Raw genomic sequence first — 25,936 nt, 5'->3', positions numbered from 1 at the left:
TGTGTGAGTAATCGTGACTACAGAGTCAAACAGTCCACACATCAACAGGTCTTGTGCACTTGGCTACATTCTAGGAGGAATTTATGAATGGTGCTAGGTTGGTCAGAGGCTTAGTTCTGCGTTGTTTCCTCTCTCTCAGACTAGTGCTGCTGCTCCAACAGGGTTGAATAACCTCAGTGATGCAATCTCTCCACAGACGCCCAGCTGATGTTCCATTGTTAAAAAAAAAAAAAAAAGAACGTAATGGCGGTAGGGGGTTAGTGCCCCTGCTTTAAGAGGGAAAAATGACATCACAGCAGTAAAAACGAACCCCTGATAAGGTATGTGACTTCAGTATATTTGTGTGATCGTGGTCTGGTCTTAAGGGGTCCATATGTCGTTTATCAGCTATGTTGGGTAATTACACTGCTGTGATTGTTTACTTGGCAGCAAGAGCTCTGGTCTTTATGTTGTCTGAGCAAATATCTGAACAATATGTGATTGCTGGCAATTGCAGTGTGAATGTGTGTATAAAAAGAAAGCAGTAAGAATAATGGGATGTCTTTACCAGCCACTGCTTAAGCTGGAACGAGGTGAGAGTCTGGTCTGGGTGCTACAAGGTACAGCAGCTTCAGCATGTGATGAGCACGGCGAATCCACCTGGTCAAAGCTGTGCCAGGTTTGCTCCAAATTGTTCAGAAAGACCATGGGTGTGGACAGTCTAGAGACGTCGCCTACCATTGGGCAGATGGATGTTAGTGAATAAGCCCAGAGATTGTTTTAGTTTCCGAGGGAGGATCTAAACGTCCCAGAGACAGTGTCTAGTATTTTTAGAACTTGTTCCCCTCTTTGTTAAATGCTTCTCATAAGTCTTTGGCGCAAATCACCAAATCCCAGTCTCCACAGAAAACAAACCAACACTCACCTGTTCCATTCATTTTCCTGCCAGTCAGGGGAAAAAGAACAACATAACAGTAACAGAGATGAGGATGACACATCAGGCTGGGTGGTTGGCTGAAGTGGTACAGTAGCAAGTTGTGAATCAGACGTTGAGACTGGAAAGCAGGGAAGCATTTGAAGAATGGGTGACTATGTGGTGTGTGTGATTCACTGCTTGTGTGGTGAGCAACTCTCAAAGAAGGCCCTTGCCACTGGGACCTGAAAAGGTCGTCTGTTATTCCACATTTCCAAGGACTAGCTGCTTTTATTGCAGCACCAAAACTCACAAAAGCCTCCGGGCCAAATAGGTGTGTAATAGCATTGCATTGAGCCCGGCAGGCTGACTGGCGTGGTGAGAGGGAACAGTTGACAACACAGAAGTCTGATCCACTCAACAGTCTCTACTATTTCATGAACTCACTCTCTAGAAGATTCATCTGTCCCACATCTTTCCCAGCATTCTTCCTTCTTTGCCTGCTCTTACTCTGTCTTTGCCCTCCCACTTGTGCTCCATTTTCCATCTTAATCCCTCCCTCGTTTCTTGTCCCTTTTCTCTCTTCTTTTTGTTTGGTCCTCTGTAGCACTTTGACTCTCTCTCTCTCCCCCTCTTGTCTTTGGAGACAGACTCTTTAACAAGCCTGCCCCAGTGGGCAGTAGACAGAGAGGGGAAGTTATTTTTAGATTGCACACAGATTAAAAGTGGAACGTTTTTCTTCATCCTTGTAAAGACTCCTCTTTCCTCTCTTTCAGTCTGTAATAGGGTTTAGCATCTCTGTGGGGGATCTCGTGTTACCTCCCCCACACATAGTCTTCTCTTCCCCTCCGTCAGACTGATCTCACCCCCCACCACCAACACACTCATCCTCTCCAAACACTGACATCATTCGACAGACCAAACTCCTTCATACTTCCTCTGCCTGTGGGGGCTGTTCTGTTCTGTCTGTACAGCATAAAATGGGTGAGTCTCAGCTCCTGACACAAATCAAGGAATTGGAGAAAAAAACAAGCTGTCAGAAAACACACATCTGCTGCAGGAAAAAGAGCCCGATATATCATTACATCCTCAGTGCAGTTCTCCTCGCATGACCTTTTCCTCAGCGACACTACCACATTAGACTGGTAGTGGCTTTTCCACACACACACACACACACACACACACACACACACACACACATACACACACACACACACACACACTGCAAAAGGGTGTTAAAAGAATAAATCACACGACTGCATAGGTACAATTAGGCCACCGCTTTATCCAGGAGTCTGGGAGGTGACGGGTGAGCTTACTTCAGCGTTTTCCTGTCTTGGACCAAAACCAAGGTTTGACTTTTTCCTCCTAACTCTGCATACACACAAACATGCATGCACATACACACACTTCACCCACCATGTGGATCACCTCATCTCTGCCCTGAACTGGTGAAGTGAGAGGGGGAGACACGGCCCTCTGGGTTTTACTAGTCCTACTCTCACTGACCCATGCTGGGGTCTAAAGTCGGATACAGCTCCTGTTACTTTCCTTGACTATGAGACTATTTCCTTTGAAAATATTCTGTTTTTAGCATTGCTGCTTTTTCCCTCGCCCTTAATTTGAAGGAGTGATATTGCGTGGTAGAAAGCTTGGCAGGGACCAAGCAGGAAATCTTTCATTAAAACTCACTCAAGGTCCATCATGACTTGAAGCTCTGTGTTAGATATTGAATAATAAGTGACATAGGGCAAGTTTGTTGAAGGGTTTATAATGCTTTCCATCATAGCTTGACCAAAGCACCATGGGAAAGACTGGCAGTCCAGATAAATCAGAAATTAAGGACTAAAGTTTTAAGCTTCTGATGGACAGCTGTGTTTGAAGTTGACTGCAGGCCTGTGTGTGCTTGATCAAAGATATTTTGTCCATAGACTTTCATGATATTCTCACAAAGAAGCAAGAACAAAGAGCAAAGAGGAGCTAGCTGTTGTAAAAGAAGAGTGAAACATGAGGAGGGAAAGTGATAAAGACAAGCCAAGGAGAAAATGCAGTCTAATCACAGAGCACTCTAGTGACTTACAGCACATCAAACCACTTCAAATTACTCCTTCTCAGGCATATTTTATTGATGCTATGGGAGCTGCAGTCAGAAAACAAGGAACACATTTGGACTAATTGGCGATCATACGTAAAAATATCTATGTGGTATATGTTGCTTTATCCAAAACATATGGTGCGACTGAGAGAAGCTGCTCTTCAATAGAAATAGATGTATCCAACTGCTTTACCAAAACACTGCCACCCCTACTCTTTCTTATCCCCCTTCATCTCACTCACAAGGAAAATCATAGAAAACAAAGTGTCAGCAATAATGCTGAACTTCCGTGAAACAGAATAGCTCAGACCAAGCATGTTATTTCATAAGCAGAATGCACATGAATGCCTCTAGAAATATGAAGAGCCCTGTGGCAGCTCTGGCTCAGGCCCAGTCTTTAATGTAGTTAGAGGAAACCTGATAGTAATAACTCTGTTCTGCCCACCCCTCTTTCCCCGTCACTGCTCCCCTCTGAGTCTGTCATTCTAGCCAAAGGAGGTGCCTGGACCACAGTGGCAGCAACTAGCATCTCACAGAGCCATGAGGGTTTAAAAGGGCTGTCCCTGGAGCATCAGCGACTCTGGGTCTGTGTTTATGTTTGTAGACAGAGAAAAAGAGTGAGCTCTTCAGAAACAGACAGTGACAAAGATAACATCAGCGTTCTCTGCTGATAGTGAGACAGTCCGGGGTATTCTGTAGCCATGCTCCCAGGTGTATGCCTGTGTCTACAAGACAACTAAGCTCCTTATGTGTTTGAGCTTTTCAAATAAAAGTAGCTGAGAGAAAAAAGGCATTTGTGGTCTGGGTGATGATCTATCTATTAGGCTTTTTCTAGGTTGGTCTTTTTCAGACCTGAAGCAGGAAAAACCTCTCTGCTCCAGGGCTACAGAGCGTTTATGTTGTTAGCATACCTGGAGCTGTGCCTCTTGCAGAAAACATTCTCATTAAGCCCAGGGTCCCAGGAGATTATAAGCTGAAGTATTCCTTCAGTGGACCTGGCTGCCACATACAATGTCTGGTAAAGTTATAAAGTTAATGACTTGATCCGCTTAATACACAAGCGTTAAATCCTGCAACGTTTTCACGCAAACTCCTTAACCACGTTTATGCATCATAAGTAACACTATAATATACAATACATTTGTGTTTTTCTGTTTTATACATTTTTAACAAATACACCTTATATAGTTATAATACACATTTATGGCACGATGACACTTTTGGGAAGAATTTGCTACGTAGCTTTCCAGAGTCAACATCCTTATGGTAATCCTGTCTGCATGAAATGATTTAATACTGTGTTAACATGTAACAGGACAGCCTTCCCAGGGCTGTAAAAACACCACACAACCCAAAGCAGCACCAACCCACTGCACCTCACATTGATGAGGCCATTGTTAGCCCACTGTGAGCGGATCACTCCCATAATCTGTGAATACATCCGCCTCCACGGTACACTATCAGTATCTGTTGTAGTTACTTGTAATACCACTGTGGCTCACAGGGAGAAGCTCTGTTAGTTTAGCCCAGCTGCATAAGCCCACTCACCAGATCTGGCTAAAGATGGAAGCCTTTGAACGTCACCCATCTAAAAAAAGTTACATTTCTTACAACACACTGAACAAAGTGAGACTATGTAGCATGAAATGATGTGCACCACTTGGTTTATAACAAAAAGTTAATTTGCTGTCCTGGAACCTAGAGGGCCATAGATTAGAAACACACTTATCTCTAGTATCAGTGCGCATTTTCGGCCTCAGTGGTCGTCTAGAGGCCGATATCATCTTGCAGACTGTCAATCTCAAGTCTGACATCAGATGGAGAGTCAAACAGACTGGCAGATGAAGCCACACTCTTTGAGTTCCCTGTTGCTTTAACCTCTCCCATCTGCGTCAGCAGTCACACATGGTTCACATAACAAATCCCTTTCTTCTCCTTGGCAGTTTAAGGCTACATACAAACACGGAAATGAGATATACACTACTGTGCTGAGGCTGAATCTTGAAGGGTGGGCACCAACTTTCTACTGCAGAGATATAACCAACAGATAGCCATGAGAAACCACAAGGGGCCATTTAAACAAAAACACATGGAGGTGTGTGTATACACGGCTAGACACAGACACATACGAACACATGCACACGCACATAAACAACCCCACACACAAACAAATGTATATTCTCTCACAGACTCAGTCGGTCAGCTGTGTTGACAGAGGTTCTGTAAAGTCCATAAAATGAAAATGGTTCAGGCAGAGTAAAGGATGCTACATGTAACAGGACTGCTACACTGTGCCAAACCTTTGCCTCCTGAACTGTTTTTATGTTTAAATGAGACTTTTCTTGGACAGATAGATGTCCTGTTTCTGCGATTAGTGAAATATTTATTTACGGCTGCTTGGCAAATGTGACCATACACCGATGAAAAGGGGTACATTTACATGAAAAACCTGATTTATTATTTCCCTTTTCGTTCCCTTTAGATTTACAACTTTCCTAAGTGAAAAAACAAAATAAGATATAGAGATAAAAACATCAAAACTGAATAATACAAAAGAATCAAGCAAATTAAAGATACATTTCAACCAGTCTGATACTCCCCTTAAATGACAATGTTTAATTTAAACTGAAGTTTAAGTTTACAGTTTACTCCACCCCGTCACTTCATCCATCCATAACTCCCATTTCTACAGCCATAGCCCCAGCCACCTGCTTTAGCCCTATAAAAGTGAGAATAATTACCCCTGAAAGGTGAGTGTCAAAAGGTTTGTGTGAAGCCACTCTCACATGAAGGGAAATAGTTGAATGTGAGACAGCAGTCAAGAGCTTTTTGAAGAGACGAAACCACAAAATTTCAATGGACCTTCTTGCACTGACTGAAGAAATATGAAGAAATCAGTCTATTATTTGGCCAGAAATGAATAAATCCAGTCCAGTCTGGCTAGATTTATATCCAGAATTAAGAATTATTTGCATGAGCTCACATTCCCACGACGTGTTAGCCTACATGTCAAGCTCTGCCTCAGTTTGTGCTTGTATGCATTATTTTTACTGTGTGGGTGGCGGTTGAAGATCCTTTCAATTGAAGGAGTTCACAGTTGCGCGCGCACACACACACACACACACACACACACACACACACACACACACACACACACACACACACACACACACACACACACACACACACATACCCTCCCCCTAAAACAGTCTGTGAATGTTTGGCTGTGCCAGCTGTGTGAGCTTGAGGATGGGTGTGGGGTGTATACAATTGTCTGACAGACTGCATGGTGTGTATACACATAGTCATAAACAGAATCTGGAGCGGAAGCAATGATCACCTAGATGTGCTTGACCATATGACCCTGGGGCTGAACTGTTATGCTTTCACTATGTGTAATACTTGGCCCATAGAGCTGGAGGAAACACTGGGTGCTGCTCTGGACCGCAGCCAGAGAAACTGTTTGTGAGCGCATATGTGAAACAGGACACACGGGCTGGAGAATTCTCCTGATTTTAGCATTTTGTTCATGGTCTTCTATTGGAGTAAATATAAATTATCCAAAAGTCTGTTTGCGTGTCTGCACATGCAAGTGTGTAAACATGTCTGTGTCCAAGTCTTTGATGTTGACCACAGTGGCACTGCACTGTAGCGAACGTTAAGCTGAGAGAGAGCGAGAGAGAGAGAGAGAGGGAGAGACCCACATTTTTCTGTCAAAAACATCTGAATTTATATATAACTACACTCAAAGCACAAGAACAGAATTATATGTGTGGTATAAAAGTGGGGAACTATATCTGAATTGCCGAGTTGTTTGAAGAGAAGGTCCTAAAATATACTTTCAATAAAACAGTAACAGCTATGGTCGAACACCTGAGAGTACAAATGAGCAGCTCACCTGGATTTGCAAAGCTGCCATACCAAACAGGTGAGGCAAGCAATGCTTTTAAAAACATGTTTTTTTAGGAGGGCACTTTTACCATCTAATCTAAGGGATCTACATTTTTAAAACACTTGTGACTAAGAGCAACAGTGCTTAGCATTGTCAGGATATGGACCTTCTGCTCCGACGTGATGTGGGTCACCAGGAGGCCATACAGTGAGAGAGAAAGAGAGTTAATGTCTGATGACTATATGTACACTCCATGTCTGTACATGTGACCATCGTCTGCTGGTACTTCATGTCAATCCAGCTTTCAACTCCTGAAGGGGCAAGAAGTCACTGTGAACTCCTTGAGCAAACACTCTGGAGCAAGAGGGAGAGGGAACGATGTGGGATGAAGATCTAGCAAACATGCCCCTTTGAACCGGAAATATTCAGCAGGGCTAGAGCTTATAACTGTTTGAACCGGGGACACTAGAGAGGACCTGGCAAATATATGAGTGTTTGAAGGCCAAACAGTGTTGAAGGCAGAACTCCCATGGGGAATCTGACAGCAGAGTCTCCACTATGCAGACAGTTTAAATAAGAAGGCACAATAAGCTCAGTCATCAAGAAAAATATCCCCTCATCCCCTCTGAGAAGAAAAGGTGCCATTCCTAACTCTCCTATAGCTTCAAAACATATTTAAAGTGGTGAATACACTATACTCAATGTACCCCACACTCGGAGAGATACAGAAAGAAAGATTCATTATCCCATTTTTCAGTGGCATGAGGTGCCAGGTTCATTGACTGACAGAGCTAATTAGAGAGACATGAAAGTTTAGGCAGCATGTGACTCCTCTGACCCATAAAAAACCCGTCATGATTGTTCGTATAATTGAGGGCATTATCTTTTCATTTCATTTAACAATGGTATCAAGTTTCACTCAGTTATACCGTAAACATCCATAGTGCAAGCTTCAAATAAAACCCAGTATGGTTTCTTTGTATCAGTGGCAGATTATTCCAATAATAGCAAAACTGAGATAACGTCAGTAAGCCGCTGTAGGCGATATGAGATAAAATAAACAAAAAAGTGGTGCCTCCTCTCTGAACCTTTTCAAAATGACATGTCTGTCAACACTTAAAATGAATGTGGTCATCTGTCCATGACACAGATTGCTGTGCTACGGATGACAGTCATCAGTAGTCCTAGACAGGAGCTTTGAAGTGAGACCACAGTGCACTCCTTTCCACTCAGTTCTCATGGCTTTCCCTTTAAATAGAGCATGACATCAGACTCTGTGCAGGTCTACCATCCCAAAGCCCAAAACAAATGTGTCCAAACAATGCCACATCTGGAGCGAAACCCAGGAGTGAGAGGGGAAGAGCAGGAATGTAGCGGAAAAGAGTTGAAAAAGGGAAAGCAGTCCTAAAGCTGTTTAGCTCTAGGACCCTGGCCAAGGAGTCTGGGGATGTGCCTGAGCTATAATTTACTGGTGATTCCCCTTATTTCCCTCCCCTCAACAGACCTGATGTCACTACTGCAGACGCAAGCAACAGAAAAAAATGAAAATGTGAGGTGATACTACCTTTCTTAGTGTAACAGCTCAATGTGTATGTTCTTGTCTGTTTTAACCTTGGTGCACTCAAAAGTCAACTATGATCAACCAATACTGACAAATATCAAACAACTCCTACAAAAAGCAAAAAGGCAACTACTGTGTTAATCGTATGGTGGTATCCAAACATTAACGCTTTGACCTCTAAGTTCCAGAAAATTCACAAAGATGTTCAGATAGAAAATAAATGGCTCATTCTTCTGACTTTTTTGTGCAGATGCAGGAGGAGGTCTCCAGAAAGTCTTCTCAGGCAGCCTGTTCTTGTTGTCACTGTCAGAAACAATCAAAGCTGCTGGGTCTGCATTCACGCAGCAGAAGGAACGGAGGAACAGGAAAATATTCAGGCCAATTTTCTGCCTGTTGGATAAAGTGTCTAATAAATATGCACTGACTGGTCCAACAGTTATTTGTCAGAAGAGACATAGTATATGTGCCTACATTCTGACAGAGATACTTAATCAAGAATGTAGAAAATGCACAAAACTATACACAAACACATATAGGTACATACACAGTGATATACGTACACAATGAATCTGTAAGGGAATTTGTGTGGGACTACTTTCAGATCAAAAGTGTGACCTGACAAACTTATGATAGGATGGAAAATATGGTGAATGTGTCGTGTTTGAAGAGGAGGAAACAGATAGGGGAAGGAATAGGAGGAGGTGGAGAAAGAGCTGAGGGACTCTCCTCTCCCACAAGTCAAATGTTTGACATATGCATTGCAATGAGTCAGTTTAAGAAACCTCAGCTCCCAAATCCTATTTACAGTTCCAAGTCTAAGTGTGGGCTAACTAGGTGGGCAGTAAGAGCGCCACCAGCTGGAGAGGGCACCAGAGAGGATATATGCTGTAAGTAAACAGGTGGTTGGGAAGCTGCCAAGCTCAGCAACTTGAGGGTGACAGTAGAGCTGATCTGAACAAGTGATGGAGACATCATCTACAGACTTTCTTTACTTCATATCATGAAATGAGCACAACTGATAGGGTTCACTAAATGCAAATCTTATGTCTTTATCGAAACAGCTATGGGAGCTGAGTCAGAATTAAGTTAATTGCTGCCATTCCCTCAATATCTACATCTTAAATAATGAAAAACACGGAATCTGTCAAACTGCATAGAGACATTTGGCAACAATGTGTAGGTCATGAAAATATATTTACTCTAATTAACACTACTGACGTTTCATCAGCAGCTCTACCAAAAAAAATATTTATATAATTCATACCACAATTTACTTTACTTCAACTAGACTATAGCTCATTAATGTTTCAGGCATGATGCATGATACAAATCCAAACAGAGTACCCCCCACCACCGAAATTCAAAACATATGATTGTTACTTGATTTGTCACACACACACAGTGGGTTTCTTTACTATTAAAAGTTTGTTTATATTTGTTTATATAGGCAAAGTTTGAAAATCAAGGATTAACACAGGCTTATATTTTCAAGTTATGACCAGTTGACACATAAAATGTTGATTTTTAATCGTGAAGGCAACTCTTCAATTATGTATTTAAATTTAGCTGGAAATTATACAGGCAAAGAAATTAAGGTTTGGCTTTCTAATGTGTTTATTGAAGAAAAATATAGCTCTTACCACTAACTCTAAGGTTCCCAAAGTTTTAGTGACTAGGTTCATATCTGGGTATACTGTCAAATGAAATGTAAATATAATTATGTATTGACTTATTAAGTTTATGGAGAGTAAGGACATTATTTCGTTTTTTTTTCTTTTCCACCTTCCTGATGCTGTGTTTATTGCTCATGATTAAGTAAGAATTTAAAACTTGAGGAGAAAGAGAAGTGCCATTCCCAAGAGACACATGAGATATCTTTTTCCCAAGGGAATATCTACGCTGATGCCTGATGTAAGTACCACTGTACGGTATGGCAGAGTCTTCAAAGTTTACTGGAGTCACATTTAGATTCTTTGGTAATTCAATAATCAATCTGATAATAAGATAACATTATAGCCTCTTTGGATATTTAAAAAAGGCATCACTAGTTTGTATCTACAAATCACTGTTGAGAAAGTGTTTGATTAGATTACTGGAGGTTTTTGTATCTGTTTATGTAAGGCCACTATTTAGTAATTTCTTCTTTATTGCTTATTGCCCAGATGAGCAAATCAGTGAGAACTTCAGATAGACAATATTTTGTGAGAATGACAAACTAGTTCAAATATTTGAACCACCATGAGAACCACCACACCATCATATAATTTAACCAAAAGATGCATTTCAATGTACTCATCACCTCCCAGCTCAACCAGTTACTTAACATCCTAACAGTAGTGATGAAGTCTAGATTAATACACTGACATGAACATTTTCTTCTGAGGTTGAGGTCACTGTTCAGCTACCACTATTGAAGCCTAATGAAAGTCAGCTCAGCCATGTCAGGACTGAGGCAGAGGGTCAGAAGTCGTGACCGCATCAGTCAACAGGGGAATTAAGGGATGAATAACCTCCCCGGTCTTACGTAACCTTAGTGACTGGTCTGGACAGTGCCTGCTGAGATGATAATAAACCAACCTTATAGCCATCATCATGCCCCTTAGACACTGAACTAGATTTAATACTTAAAGCCAGTATAACCACAATAACTGGCTGTAGGATTATGATTAACAGTCCTTGGTAAGTTGAGAAAAAGAAAGTGTCTCTCCTTGGAGTATTAAATCACGCTTGCTGAGGTTATCTTTCTGTCCACACTTCAATCTCCACACACTCTCTGGTTACAGTGAAGTCATGCTGCCTGCATACATTTTCATCACAGGATCCCTGTGGATGTTTCCTTAGAAGACTTACTTTAACCATGACCTACTGTTGCAAGTGTTGATCTTTCCATACATCTCTCTTCTGGTAATCATGCATGAGTGTGTTGGTGGTGGAGGAATTGGGTGGGGGTTGTCTGTCAGGGAATCTAGAGTTACATTAACAGGCAGTGTGAGAGGTAGGAGGTGGTAGAAAGGTCAGGGGTCACGGTGCCCTGACAAACAAATGAGCCACCCAGTGAGGAAGTCAACAAAAGATGCTTTCCCCTGCAGCCCCGTAAGCCTGAGCAACAGCAGCTGATGGCAAACATGTGTGTGACAAATGTGCCATCTGAACCAATGACAGGGTCTCAATCATCACCAAATGGGGTTGCCACACAAACATGTCACACAAACAGCAGAGAGGGTGGGAAACAGACTAAGGGCGCTGATGAGACAGAAGAGGGTGAGGCAGCAAAGCCAGCAGACACAATAAAAGATAACAAGGTAGATACTGATGGGATATGTCAAGTATTGTGGATATGGGAAATGCAACAACATAGACCAAACTTCCTGAAAGTCCCACTGGTGGTCTGTTTACAATATAGACACGTTTACAGCAGAGTGAGCATCAGTAGGGTTAAATGTTGGGAAAATCATGGGAGACTTGCTGCTGTTAGCTGGACTGCAATCAACCTGGTTTTACTGTTGGTTCTATTGTTGCCCTTTGGGGCTTAATGGCCAGCAAACAGTTTCATAATGGCCTCCTTCTGCCAGTCCATCCTACTAAAATCCTTTTCTGTCCTGACTGACTGACCAGAAGAAGCTAAACTGGAATTTCATACACACAGCTTTTCTTTATTTTCCTTCAAAACAATTTTTATATAATCTGTCCACTGATAATTCCTCTTCATTCACCTCCAAATCTGCGGTATACACAATGTTTCCAATCAGTACTTTTGATTTTCCACACTTTCATTTGATAATTTTATTTGCCTCAGCCTTCTGCCTGTCCTCTATCTCATACTCTTTTTGGATTTTCCTCTCTCTTTCTCTCCCCCTCACCAGCTCTGGAAAGTACATTCACACAGTTCAACTGTGACACAAGGACCGTCTCCTTCATGGCAGACCATGCTTGTGTTTTTTCAATTAAGCCGGGCTCCTGTACACTATTCATATGGGAAACCATAATTCTCATGGCCCAGCAGAAACTAATGGAAAGTCGCTTTGGTTTTTTTTTTCCGGTAGAGGTATCGGAAAGACCCGTTCCCTAAAAGCGTGTCTGACTAGAGGGGATGAAGAATAAAACCATAGGAATACTTCTTGTGAGAATACGAGAGGCGCTGGTAGGAGGTGAAGGCCTCACTTCGTAGTATCAGGGTGCAAGAACTCGTAGGGTGAATAGGAGCAGGAAGGAGGTGGGTGAAAGAATACAGATGGATGGATTTCCAAGGGAATGCGGATGAAAGTGAGTGAGTTGCAGGCCGGATCTGAATTGCCCAGCGGGGAGGAGGACAGATCCACTGAAATCACTTCAAAGCCTGGTGTCACTGGGCTGCAGATGAGTACAGACTGTCTCCTGTCCTTTTATATTTACAGAGATGAGCCCCAATAGCCCAATAGCATCTGCCTTAAACCACAATCAGCAGTGCAAATAAACATCTCCACACGTGTCCCCTCTCTCTCTCTCTCTCTGTCTCTCTCTCTCTCTCGCTCTCTCTCACACACACACACACTCACACACACACGCACATACAATGGCTGCTCTGTACAACAGCTTATTTAAAATTAGAGAGTGGTGTCACTGCATGGCTGTATATTACACAAGCAATAGCTCAGACCAACAATAAAAGTCAACAGAGTGATAATAAATTTACCTGACAACAAATTCAGAGATTTTTCCAGAATGTCTCAGCCTCAGTCTGACCCTCTTCCTTGCCTGACCAGTAAGAGCGATTTATATCACCATTAACATAAACCTTTCACTGAATGCTGACTCAGTCTGCATTCATACATAAACAGTGCAGGAAATGTGCAAAGAAACACACATACAGTATGTTCATATGTGCATGCACATCTACCTACCATTGCACATGCACAAACACACACACACACACACACACACACACACTCACACACATTTAAAGTGGGAGGGACCTAACCCGGACAGCCCCCCCTCACCCCACCCCATCACCACCACCACCACCACCACAACAATCTACAGAGACAGACAGACAGTAAGGGAGAGCAGTGAGAGAGAGAAAGGCACGAGCAGCGCACAATTAGGAGACAGTCTGTCTGTCTTACCTCAAGAGTAATGCAGTGGAGCCGATACCTGGGAAAGCCTCATGACTGTAGCAGTCCCTCTCAGTCTTGGTCTCTTTGTATGTCTCAGCTGTGGGAGACAGGCGCTGAGGCACACAGGCAGCACCGAGCAGAGCTGACTTACGCTCGGCACACTTTACAGGCAGAGAAAGCAGTGGAGCCGCGCAGACCCCGGGCCCGTCCGCTCACACTCTGCCTTCTGAGGATGAAAAGAGAAGACTTCATTACCAGCTGCAGACCACGCCTCCACCCCTCCAGTCTCCCTCCTCCCCAAGCCCTCTCTCCCTCCCCTCCCCTCCTCCCTCACTACCTCCCCGCTTCCCTTCCACACTCCCAGCCAGTAGCACGCTCCAGGGCCTGTCCCAGCCAAGAAGGGGAAGCAGACTGCCAAAGAAAATCTCCCATCCCCACTGCCTGCCAGCACTGTGCAGTGCACAGAGAAAGGGGGGCAGAGAGAGAGATGAGGAAGGAGAAGAAGAGACAGAGAGAGGGCACACTGCTATTTGTTTGTTTTGAAAGTTTACATTAAGCACTCCGTCCTACTTGTTTCAGGTTAACAGTTTTGCCAGCGAAACACTTAAAAACGCATTAAGGATGGATGAAGTATTGGTGTGCGCATGTGTGGGAAGTAGGGGTTTTAAATAAGTAAAATGAAGAAGGAAAGCAGAGTGAGGAGAATTAAATTTGGACCAAGTGAAGAGCGTGAGGCAGCAGAGATTTACTTGAGAGAAAGAGAGAGAGAGAGAGGGGGGAGACAGACAGAGGGAAGGACACAGACAGGCAGGCAGACGGAAAAAAAAACACAGACACACTCTGAGAGAGACATAGAGCAAGACGGGTGATCAATTTGACACTTTGAGGGAGAAAAGCAAGAAGTGAAGAGGCATATTTAACCAGGGCTTGTTGGAACTTCTAATTAAGACTTTCTGCTAGAAAGATCACGTCAAAAGACTGTCACACAAGAACAAGTTTGAGTGTCTGTAGGTGTTGGGTTTTAGGGGACAATGTCTGTCTTGTATATTTTTGTCAATAGACCTGTCTCTAAGTCTCACCAGCTCTTCACAAACTGGTTCCATCGTCAACAGACAAAATAAGGATGTCCATCTTGAGACCGTCTTCCCACCCCCTTCTCATCCTTTCTGCCTTTTCTTCTTATGCCAAAGTGAACTCTCTCCCCATCAGACAGAGAAAATAGGCCTAAAAGCACTAGCTGTTTACTGCCTATAATTATGAGGGGCTGGGTACGCTCAACCCAGGCAAACTCTGCACCCTGCCCCCAGTGCCACCACACACAAACCTAGCTCTACCAAGTCTGCCAGTTAAAATCGGGCCATGACACAGATGGAGAGGTGCAAAGTCAAAGAAAGGAAGAGTAAAAACAGTGACGTTTAATGTTTCAGATCAACTTGTAATTAGGAGAAATGTGTTGGTAAAGGGGAATTCACCCAACTTAAAAATAAAAACAGACAGTAAAGTATAGCCTAAACAACTTACGGTTATGGGTTCACTGAAGTTCAAACTGTACTGTGGGTGCTTGACAGAAAATAGGAATAAAAAGTTGCTGGTAAATGCTGCAGGTTCACAGAATTAAAAAGAGACACCACCACAGCACATCACTACATCCACCAGGGCTGCCACTACTGCATATGGTGTCTAATTTTAAGTACTTTCACAGAAAAAGGCAGAACAGACTTTAAATAAAGATGCAGGAGTGCTGAGTCTTTATTGCTCAACACGCAAAAGAACAGCAGGGAGAGACACTGTCTTTTCAAGATCTAGAACAACTCAAAAGATCACAGAAAGGAACAAAAGGACCAAAAAGTCTGTATAGCGTAATGAAAAAGGGAGCACATTTTTTGGCAGTGCATGATGAGGTAAGCAGGGATTATACAGATCTCTGGCGATCCCCCACTCTAGCATTAACACCTACACAGACCCTCTCTGTGGTATAATAGTGTCAAATTTAAATGGTCCACAAAACAGTACTTAAGGTTACGGGCTGCCTTCATTGTAGGTTGTGAAAGCCCCAGCCTGGGGTTGGAGTTTGAGACCGTTAGAGTGGATTGGTTGAGGGAAAGACAGAGAAAAAGGGAGACAAACTCATTTCAGTGCTATTTATTGCTAAGAAACACTAATCCTCCAAAACCAGAGACACGGACAGCCCTTTTGTGGTGTTTTATGTCTTTAATCTGGGGCTTTAGTGGCAGAGAAAAAACTAATCCAACATCTGAAAGTTGCTGTTTGTTTACTGTCTACTACAGTACGCAATCAAGTATTGTCATAACCATAACGATGGTAAATAGATAAAAATAGCAAAAGTGGCCATATAATAGGGGAAATTAAAACAGTAATGACAGGCTGTCAGTCACGTTTTGCTGCAAAAAATGTGACTGAGATCTAAAACTTTGATTTAGGACTAAGATGGAATTTACTGAGAGAATTCAATAATCTATTCATCCACTAGGGGCTGAGTTGAGCTGTAATGTAAATGACAGTCCATTTACAGAGAGACAGATGAGGCACTAACATTTTTACACAACTTCCCTCTCATACTGCTCCCTGTTTCTGTTTTCAGGTGGCTTGACCTTTGTGCATTCTGGTTTTTATAACTACGCTCACTGTACTAACATTTGTTCCAGGGTGGTTATTTTTTTAAGAGCAACTCCTCGCACATTTTTTCAGTAATTAATTTAAAGCAGCGCAACATAAATACTGTGTCAAAACTAACAGATACTGCCATTTCTCTGGAATGCTGTTACAGTATGAATTCAGTCCAATGACCCAAACAAACGCTGGCTGCATGTGTGAGGAGAGTGCCACGTGCCGTGTGGTGTAAAACAATCTGCTTATGACAAACAACAGATTTCAGGACTTCAGACTTGAAAAAGAGAGCTGTATCATGCCAGAAAACTAGCTGATTGCATATGAACAAATAGATTAGTAAAATGCCAACAGTAAATACAAAAGTATGGGCAAATAAGGGTCAATATTCAAACACTACTGGGTTAAATACACTCTTTATACAGAGCAGGCTGGAGGAGGAACTACACCATCATCTCATAGGGACTTCAGGTTACAGAAAAGCCAAAACGGCTGCCTCTGTGATTGGATTTCAAAAGCCACAGGAAAAGGTCTGACTGTCAGGCATTACACACATTTGGCAAAACAACCCAGCTGGGATGGGCCAAAAGGGAGTACTATATTATAGTGGTAAGAATGAAACATCTTAATGCCAGTAACTCCAAGAATAGTTTGTGGTAAGATCATATATGCATGAAAAAGAAGTGCACTGTATAAATGGAACAAGAACATACAATAGGATATAAAGTTTATGTAGTGAATCAGAGACAACTTGCCTTTGGACAGCAGCTGGAATCATATTAGACTTCAGGATTCAATTGTAGGTTGTTGTGAAATTGAAATTTCACTCTTAATGACCTGAATTGAAAACAGAGTCAAGGCAGATGGAAAGAGAGGGGACTTTCTGTGTTGTTAACACAGAAAACCTTTGTGAGATGTATCAAACTGAGGCAGTCTAAGATCAACTCCTCAACATTTCCAGGATGAATATGGAGATTGTTTAAATCCAGGCCCTGGGGCCTGTGTATCAGGACACCAATGGTTTGTATTATACTAGTCTAAATAAGTATTCTTAGTTCATACAGGGCATTTAAGAAAACAGTTTTATATTTTACCCGTAAACCTATATTCTCACCCTTGCCAACGGTCTATGGTGTCTAAATAGTCTCTCTCTGTCTATGCAAAAAAAAGTCCCGTAAAACACCAATGCTAAACCTATAAAGTGTTTAATGACCTTAAGAGTATTCTAACCTCACCACTGGGAATAACACCTGGGTCAAAAAAAACTAATTAAATTCCTTTAAAGCCTTTTTCGAGGCAAGCTCCAGGTACATGTTCATGACCTACTGTACAGCAATTACTATATATAATTCCCTGAAGCTAAATATAGCAACGAGAAAAGCCTTCTGACACTCAGCCTCCCTAAATACATACAGAAAGTTGTCTTGTCTGAAAAATACACAGAGACAACATTTGGGAGCCAATTCTGAACTTCAAAGAAAAAGGGATGAATCAATGTAGCCATGGCAAGATGACAGTGGAGTAAAGTGTTGTAGTCTGGCTGTGCGCCACACTGGGTGCCACAACAGTTGGTGCAATCTGAAGCACACACACAGTCATTACTTTGTGGTAACCAGGACTGCTTCTTGAACAAGACCTGACAATGAAGCGTCTTAGCTGCTAAAGAAAAGATCAAGTGTTTTATACAATAATTACTGAGGTCTGACATATGTAGTAAGAGCACTGTTTTTCTTCCAAGAAGTAAAATGATATCTACAACCTGATTTTGCAACAGTTGCAGTGATGATGTACAGTACCAGGTCATCCCATGTCATGTTGCTGACACACCCAGAGCCCCAATGAAAGGCCTCCCTAATGCCACCAGCACTCTTTGAACTCTAAATTAAGGGCACTGAGGGTGACTACATGTGGTGACAGTAGTCTATGAGTCACCGACTGCTATACACCTGAAATGTCCAATAAAAACAATAATATTAAGACTTTATAGTAGGAATATACAGCTTTTTACAAAAACAAGAAGTAGCTCTATGAATGTATTGTGTCTTTGTGCACTGAGACAAGAAAGGGCCCCAGAGAAATGAGACTGTGGGTTTCAACTCAGACACAGGTGATGGTGGCTAACCAAAAAGTCTACATCCATTCCTCCCTCTGTCTGTACAGCTTTTGGGCTCTGGTGCTGCCGGGCTGAGTGGCCAGCCTCAGCTCTGGGAATTTCACACCTACGATGGCCATGACCAGTTGAGCAAAGCCCATCACACCCTAGTGTGCCATTTCTGACCCAGAGAACCCAGCGTCCATGAACACATGCTCTCCCCCAGGGCAAACATGGGACACCCCAGCCAGTGTAGACTTAGCAGCTTGGCGATGTGTACTCGCCCCATCATGTGGACCAGGAGTGATGATGTTCCCAGGTGTGGGGGGTTTAGTTAGGAGAAGGAGGAGGGTTAGAGGTGAGAGAGGAAGAAAGCCCCAACCCAAATTACTTTGTGTCCTTGGAGGAGCAGCGACAGGCTTAGTCTTTAGTGTTCCTGTCCTACAAATGTTTCTTTAAGTTCAGTGTGTCAACATAGTGGTGTTGCAGTAAAATTATATTGTTGATAATCTTGATATTTATAACTTAAATACTGATGTTGTGTTAATAATACATGTATGATAATATTGTGTAAATAATCACTTCCATTTCTTTCCGTTCCCTCTTTGTGGTTCATACTCCAGCATAGTATATGGCGGTAATGCACCTTAACACTGGTTGCAAGTTTGTGTGATTCAGTTGTAAGTCAAATATTATCTAGATATTGTGACAATATCATTACCATACCAGAATTCTTTTAGGCACGATAATATCATATCAGAAATGCACATAGTGCAATTCTGATATGGCGACCGCCCTACTTTAAGGCTAACTTAAGGCAAACTGCCAGACAAGATCATCTTATTGGATGATTTCCAAAGACCATGATCAGTGACACTTTTAAAATCCTCAATATCTGCAGATGGCAAGAAGGTTAAGGTGAAGGTTAGATAAATATTTGGGTTATGACAAATGAATTCAGGTTGAGGTGTGGTTAAGATTAGACATCTAAGACACTTGGTTATGGTTAGCTGGTTATGTTTACGGATACCAGTTCAGTATCAGTTTCACTTCATATCTAAGGCCAGAGATTGTGGCACTCAAAACTGAGTTGGCAGCTGAACTATGCTAAATGAATGTAACTGAGAGAACTTTACAATGCCTTTACATCATTATTATTAATATCTTATATCCAAGCCAAAGGGATGCTACTTTGAGACCTTTCCTTGTATTCCCAGTGAAGTAAAGAATTACATGACAGACTTGTCTGTCATGCAATTATGCTTATTCTTATGACAATTATGCTTATGCTTATGACAATTATGCTTATGCACACTAAATATCTAGGTTAAACCTGATGAATCTTGTGGCAAAATGTGTTGTTTTTGTGGCACTTGATTCCTTTAGAAACATGAATGATTGAAGAATACTTGAGTATTTGATGTTTTATTCATTTCTAATAAGTTTTTTGTCAAATGTTTAATCATTTGCGCAACATAGGAGACGTCCAAACATTTTATCTAATGATGTATAAAAAAAACAACCCATTTGCTAATCATGTTCACACAGTGAAAACAAGATAATCACTATGCTGTGCCTCACTAGACTGGAGTCTCGGGCTGTAGCTAATTGAAGGGTAACTGACTCAAAATGTCATTTATGTCTGGAGCACAGTGATAAAGAGATAGAGTTAAATGCTAAAACACATATCGATGTTTCCCATTTGGGTTTCATCTTCCGGTGCCTTTATTTTATCCGATTAAAGCGTCTGGGTTGAAATAGAGAAGGGTGGATAGAGCTGCCACTGACCTGTGGCAGAGCCACAGCAAACCAAACACAGAGCCCTCATCTGCACAAATAGGTCTTTCAATCCTTTCCCTTACTTTTGTCCCATCAATACTTCACTCTTCACGGAGACCAAAGCCACCAACTCCAACCTTCCCTCTGCCCCCTCCAAACACACAGCGAGGTGAATGGTGTCTACTGTACCTCGCACCACTCCCCTCTCTGTGGGGTAGAACACATTTTGACAGGCCTGTATTTATGGCCGGCTGGAGTCATGTTGGAATGAATCATGAAAAGGACCAAAATCATCTTGCTGGATGTTCATTTATGTTGAGTGTAGGTCAGCTGTGTGGGTCTGTGTGTGTGGCCTATGTAAAGAGAATGGGGCTTGTGTGAGTGTATGAGTGAATGTGTGGGAGCAGGATTAAGATAAGCCCTCTAATGAGCAACGAGTGCGTTGATCATTCTGTGTTTATTATCTGTCGGTGTCTGCATGGACGAAAACACTATATGTTTTTATTTGCTGAGACTGTGTTCCTTGTAACCATTAATCCTTTTCATGCTGGCCGTGAAGAGATAATTTCCTCGTGTCACTCTGGTGTAAAAGACTGAGGTCATAATCCACAAAATTGCGTTTTAAAGTTCAATCAAAGCATACAAGACTTCAGTCGTCTGAGTTACGCAAATCAAATGGGTGTCTTTCAAATTTAGAATTTATTTATTGTGACATTTTGTTCCCAGTTTTCTTGCTGAGTTGTGGTGGAGAGACAGTAACACAAAGAGGGAATTTTATACTAAAATCACTAAAAATACCCACTTGAATTGACTTATGTTAGCTTCAGCTGAACTCCAGAATGTGTTTTTGCTCAGAAGGACGACTGAAGACTCAATCTTTTCCATTGGAATCATGTTAGCAGTGGTTCTTCATGGTCAGTATGGGCAAGAGGAATGAATACTGTGACCAATAACTCTTTAAAACGCTTTCCTATGTTCTGTGAGTATTGTCCTAAGACAGGCTTGGAAAAATGTAAACCTATCCTTTAATTATAAGCACTGTAAGCTGTATGCAGTGTTAAGCTTGCAGGAAGCCATACCTAGCCTATAAAGCAAAATAGTTCATAGTCTTAAAACAAATGCTTGTGACTCATCTAATTTGAGACCAGTGTGTTTCTGTTGAATGACTTCTATAAATTGTTACACTGATGGCCCTTGATGAGTCCTTCCCTTATCTGTTGGTGGGAAGTTGGCCACAACATGACCTTAAATTCACACACGCACACCCACATGCTGCATGCATCACCCCATGAATCCTTCAGAGTGCACTGTCTCAGTGGGTGTGTGGTAACAATGGGAGCTGGGGTGAGCTAAGGCAGACTTCTCTGGTCCTTCTCCACATAAACCTTTAATATGAGGCCTCCTCAGCACCAGTCGGCCATCTAAAGGCACTGTACCCTGTAATTGACCTTAAAAATACTTTCCGTGGAGGTCGGCAGCCATGTCATTGGCCTTCGGCCCAAGCAGCGGCCGCATCTCCCCAGCCTAGAGGAGCCTGGGAAGGCCTCACAGGGTATATTTAGTGGCCCTGTCCTTTGAGTGGAGCAGGAGATGCAGATAATGCCAGTCTGTGTATAAAACCACTCTGCCGCCCACGAGCGGGCCTCTCACAGGCCTTGCACAGGCACATTTCCGTCTCCCAGGGGGATGTGTTTCCTGAGGTCAGAGGTCAGTATATGCATGCCAGGTGAATGTACAAACACAGGAGACACTGACCAAAATCAACCTCAACTATGAAGGAGGAGTGTACCAACGTTATGGCTCTGTAAGGCAGACTTGTTGACAGATACAATTTAAATGCAACACATCTGAAGAGTCACATTGTGTCAGCTGATGCTATAGCTAACACCAGACACCAGGCGATACAGACAGACGAAGTACAATAGCTTGGATTTGCCACCCAGGGGGGGAAATGTGATCAAATTGATAGCTTACTGTACTAACGTGTTGATGTTCATCACCACAGAGAAATATGACAGTGATGTATCCTGATGAGTTGACATGTGTCAACCCATGATGACATGCGTCAAGACACCGCCGGTGTGTGTTGCCATTTCGTCAAGATGACTGCCACCAGGCAGAATGGGTGGAAGAAAAAAGAAGGGAAATCTGATACATTTATCTGTTACCACTTTCACTGTCAGAGGAATATTAACAGCTCATACTACACCACAAACCTGTAGTTCAACAATAAAAGACTGTTATTTGGATAGGATACTGTCCAAATTATTTGATTAAATACAGATCAAATCCACAAGGAGAACTTGGAAGAAAATAAAGAGTGAAATGTAATATCCTTACGTTACTGTAATTTTAATTATGAGTAGTTTAAAAGGCAGAACACACCAGCATCCTGATACACATCAGCTTGCAATGACACGTGTAAACTCTTAACAACTCAATAACTTAACACATTCAGTCCCATCCCAGATTCTCACATCGCCAGCTGCATCTTGACAGCTCCTCCTCCAATTGATCCCTGTCATCGGCATGACTCGTTTGCTGCACCTGCAGTTTTACCTCTATCTCAGAGATTTTTTCTGAAGTGTATCATACTTCCCATAAGTGTTTGCTGTTGGTGAACTGCATTTGAACTTCAACATTTTACTCATGCTGTCTAATTCCTGTCCAAACACAGCCACAACAGATCAACACTGACACTCCCAACTCTGGAGATACTACACAAAACGTATGGACATTATACAAAACAACACAGGCATGGAAGATCTATTCACATGTTAAACATATGTAAATTGCTTTAGTGTTTACTCTAGGCTGTGTATACACTTTGCATCTGTATTATTCTGGAAAATGTGAAAAAATATAAAATACTTGGACTGGAATAAGGAGTAATGCAATCTGTTATCTATGTATTGCAGTGTCCTCCTCATTCTTTGTTGATGATATAAACAGTAACAGTAACACTTCAGTACACTAAGGAGATTAAATATTACTAATACTTAGTAATATAATCTTGTATCATCCAAATTTATTTTATGATTTATTAGCTGACTTCATTATCAGTTGCTCACAATAATAATCTGTACGTACAGATGTATGATGTTTAGTAGTTGTTAATGTGAGTGATGAATGAGCCTGTTCACTTGTTGTCATACCTACCGTAACATTACTTCTGGTTTCTTTTGCCTCTTGTCAGAGGCATCTGCAAGGTAATTTATGATTTCTTTTATGAAAGATCATTGTCTGAGATAAATCCCAGATTTCCTTTTGTCCTGTAAATCTCTTAAAGGTGAAAACTGGAGTTGATTGTTACACAAAGACAGTGGCCTCATATTTCAGGTGGAGAACTGCTTGACTGCCACTGGCCACTGATATATTATGTAATAGTCACATATCTATCTCTTGTTTCTTTGGGGCTCCTGTCTATCTTACTGCATAGCGTAGTAAAATGTTTGTGTCAGCTCTGCTTAGTTTTGGGTGAGAGAGAATGCAGACGGGCCAGTGTTTACTTGTAGCATGTGCAATCACACCTTTAAATTCCTGAGAGTAGCACAGAAAGAGGTTGCAGTCACTTGTGCCTGCCTCTGCTTCTTACCAGTGGAAACCACAATCCTTGGCAGGCTTTTGCCACACCATAAGCTAGCTCCACTCGTCTAACTTTAGATTTCATGGTCTCCAGCAACAAGATCTCACACATCAGCCAGGCACTAGTATGACTGTGTCCTTAAATCATCTATAGAATTAAATGCTTTTGCAAACTAAGAGGACAACCTTATTTATTATTATTTTATTTTTTTTTACAACAAATCTGCTCTTATTATCTTCACAATTTTGCTTTTCTTCTGCTTTTTTCATCTTGCTTCTTTTGGTCTTTTAACAATACATGCACAAAGCCACAAAGATAGCAGGAAACAGGACAAAGAAAGAGAGAGAAAAGTCTAAAAACTTCTGGATTCTTCTCCAGAGACGCTGGAGTCCCTGAGTATAAAATCTGAGCCCAACAATAACAAAGAAGCACTTTTGATCCGCTGTATAAAAAGACAGCTACAGAGCTCGACAGACCAGGGGTTCATGTGCTCACCGTGGTCACGGTGACAGATCTGCCGACCACTCCTTGCCCATCTGGGCTGCCGGTGGCGCTCTGCCTGCTCTCTGAGGACAGCGAGTTCAGACCAGTAATTTAGTTCAGATGAGGTAAAGCAATATTTCCAGATTAATACGAGCCATATTCCTTTAGAACTGTCCTTTCTTTCTTCTTCTTCTTCTCCTTCCTGCATTTTTTTTTTTTTACATCTTACATGTCCAAAAACGTCTGGCTGAAGATGAAAAGAAAGAAGAAAGAAAAAGAGACACATAGTGAGAGGTTTGATGAACAAGTTTTATGCTTTGTGAGACAGATGCAAGAGATAAGCCAGTAGCTTTATGACACTTGTGACTCTGCCATTAATTTGTTTTTATCATTTCCTAAAATGCCTAATGATCTAATTTCTTATGCGTATTTGATAAGACATGGGGAAATGAATGGATAGATTTACACACTCTTGCTTATCCATTCATCATTTTTATGTCACTAAGTGATGTCAAATAAGTTAAAAACCCCACCAGTAGTGCTCTGCTGCTATTAGGCAGGCGCTCTGAATCCTAAAATACCTGGAACTGAATCAAGCAGCTGTGCAGTACATGTTTAAAGATGCCTCCATAAAACCTTGAGCAACCTTTCCTTTTTCAACCATTTTCAAGATAACACCCCTGATCATAAACCATGTCTGAGACTCACAAGAAATTAATGTAAAATGCATCATATCATATTGAAATGAGATTGCTTCAGCTGTGATTAGTATGGCTTGGCAACTATTTCAGTAGGTGGATCCAGGAAGTCACAGCTGTCCTGTCCTGCAGCTGCTGACTGAACATGTGATTGGCTGCATAATCAGCCCATGATACACAGTGCTATAAATCTCTACTGTATTAAGAGAGAAGCATTAGTTACAGTATTTCTGATAAATGCTCTGATAACAGTAAACCAGATTTAAGTTCGGAGGAAGGAGCTAAAACCATGGATTAATTGGAAACTGGACAGCTGGCTGGCTTTTTTGTTGGAGCGAAGCCAGCTGGACCAATAGTGGCCTTGCATGCCGAGGCTTTCATCAGCTGGACATTTTGTTAATGTATTCGGAAAACTGGAGATTAATCAGATGTTCCACAATACTTTCTGGAACAATACCTCAGATCCATAGCCCCGGTGCAGTGTTCCCAAAGTCTTCAATTACCAAAGGACGTTACTTCATTTACTTCTTATACAGAGGAAAAGGCAAGCAGCCACATTGGCTGTGGTTCTCAGAGCCTCATAGCAGAAGCATGCTGATGAAGGACTGATGATGGATGTACAGCAATGGCACTCTCCAGGGCTGTGATTATTTTATGGTTTCCTTATCCTAAAGTAACCGTAGAGTGTCACTGTGTTCCTGCCTCGTAAGCAAGACCTCTGGCTGGATACCACTTTCTAACCAATTCTGCTGATCATTGCTGGGCGACTAATGAAACAAGAGATTAACTCCTGCTTCTGCTGCAGTGTTTCTGATGTTTTTTCTGGAACGTACTTCCCCATCCATCTGCCACACTGCATGACTGTGATGTCATGACTGGGCTCTCTCATTGGCCGGGTTCTGTTCACCCGCAGTGCTTGAACGGTACAATTGAACAGTGGGTTTGAAAGGGAACGTAAAATTAGTGGTGACTCATCTCTGGCCGCTATGTTATTATATCATTTCTTCACCAGCAATGATTTCAATCGATCTAAAGTTCCATGAAATCCGACCGAAAAAGCCAAAAATATGTGTCTGCATCCGAAAGATGGAAAAGATGATTATTTTTTTATGACCACATCTCTTTCACATTCTATAG

The 25,936-nt window shown here is 41.9% G+C and overlaps 1 protein-coding gene across 3 annotated transcripts in view; it reads right to left on the bottom strand.

Annotated features, from left to right (window-relative positions):
• Window positions 1–25,936, bottom strand: part of znf469 (zinc finger protein 469) — a 181,954-nt gene that overhangs the window by 27,630 nt on the left and 128,388 nt on the right. For all 3 annotated transcript variants that reach the window (XM_019278974.2, XM_027272918.1, XM_027272919.1), the window contains one exon: window positions 13,543–13,759. The gene's annotated coding sequence lies outside the window, so the exon portion shown is untranslated. The remainder of the gene's footprint in view (window positions 1–13,542; window positions 13,760–25,936) is intronic.

This window comes from Larimichthys crocea, chromosome XXI (genome assembly GCF_000972845.2).
Source record: "Larimichthys crocea isolate SSNF chromosome XXI, L_crocea_2.0, whole genome shotgun sequence".
In the NCBI taxonomy this organism is placed as follows: Eukaryota; Metazoa; Chordata; class Actinopteri; family Sciaenidae; genus Larimichthys; species Larimichthys crocea.
Note: the sequence above shows the minus strand (reverse complement) of the source record. Positions and strands in the feature narration are given on the sequence as shown.